Here is a 1017-nt window from a genome sequence, read left to right as displayed (position 1 = left end):
ATTATGAAATTTCATCCTAATTTTAAAAAATACTGCACTCTGCACCTAACTATTAACGACATGATAAGAGTAAAACATACTCAAAAATGTTGACTAAAGGAGACAAATTTCTTTAAATAAAATAATTCTAAAATCTCACTAATTTAGACTAAACAGTAAATATTTCATATAATTGTAGTATTTCTATTAGATCAAATGTACTTATCATTAAAGTTCAGTCATTCTTGTATATGCATGTCAACACATTTTGCATATTTAAGACTATAGCTTGAAAAATTATCAAGTTTCAGACCCCATGTTGACCAATATTGTGTAACGAATTTTTAAGAACTTATTAGACATCACATCGTCAGAAATCTTTGGAAGTGTGACTATTCTTTCCTTCACATCTTTAATGGTTCTAGAGCTTATGACAAGGAATAGAAAAACACCTTGCAAGTTTTGCAATCAAAAGAGCATAACATAACATCTTTTGTTAGATCATCATGATCATACCAACATTACATTTTCTTAATAATATAAAACAATCAGTAAGAGAAATCAAAACAGACGCCATATCTACAAAGTGATTGTCATACCAAACTAACCAAAGTACTATGAAGCAAGTGACTACAACATTGCCTTCAAGTGCTGTTCAGGTGTGGGTGTCCCTGTTTCCAAAGGCGAATGTATTTTGCACAAGAGAAACGTTTGCAAAAGGGGTGCATATGAAGGGTTGTTTGTAATTTTTTTTTTCCTGAAGCGTTGGCTTTGCTGTTTTCTTTTTAAAAAAAAAAGGTTTTCTTAGAGGGGTAAACTAGTAATTTCACGTTAAGTTTTTTTGAATTGATGCTTTTAAGATAGTATAGATAGATATAGATATAGATATAGATATTGTAGACATGTAGTTTTTGACCCTCCCAAATTTAATATATATATATATATATATATATTGTATTAAATATTTATATTTGATCCGATATTATTTTAATTCTTATTTCTTTTTTTAATAAGTTTTAGTTGAAAATAAATAAATGA

The sequence above is a fragment of the Capsicum annuum genome, chromosome 6 (assembly GCF_002878395.1).
Source record: "Capsicum annuum cultivar UCD-10X-F1 chromosome 6, UCD10Xv1.1, whole genome shotgun sequence".
NCBI classification, from domain to species: domain Eukaryota; kingdom Viridiplantae; phylum Streptophyta; class Magnoliopsida; order Solanales; family Solanaceae; genus Capsicum; species Capsicum annuum.
This window is presented reverse-complemented; position numbering follows the sequence as displayed.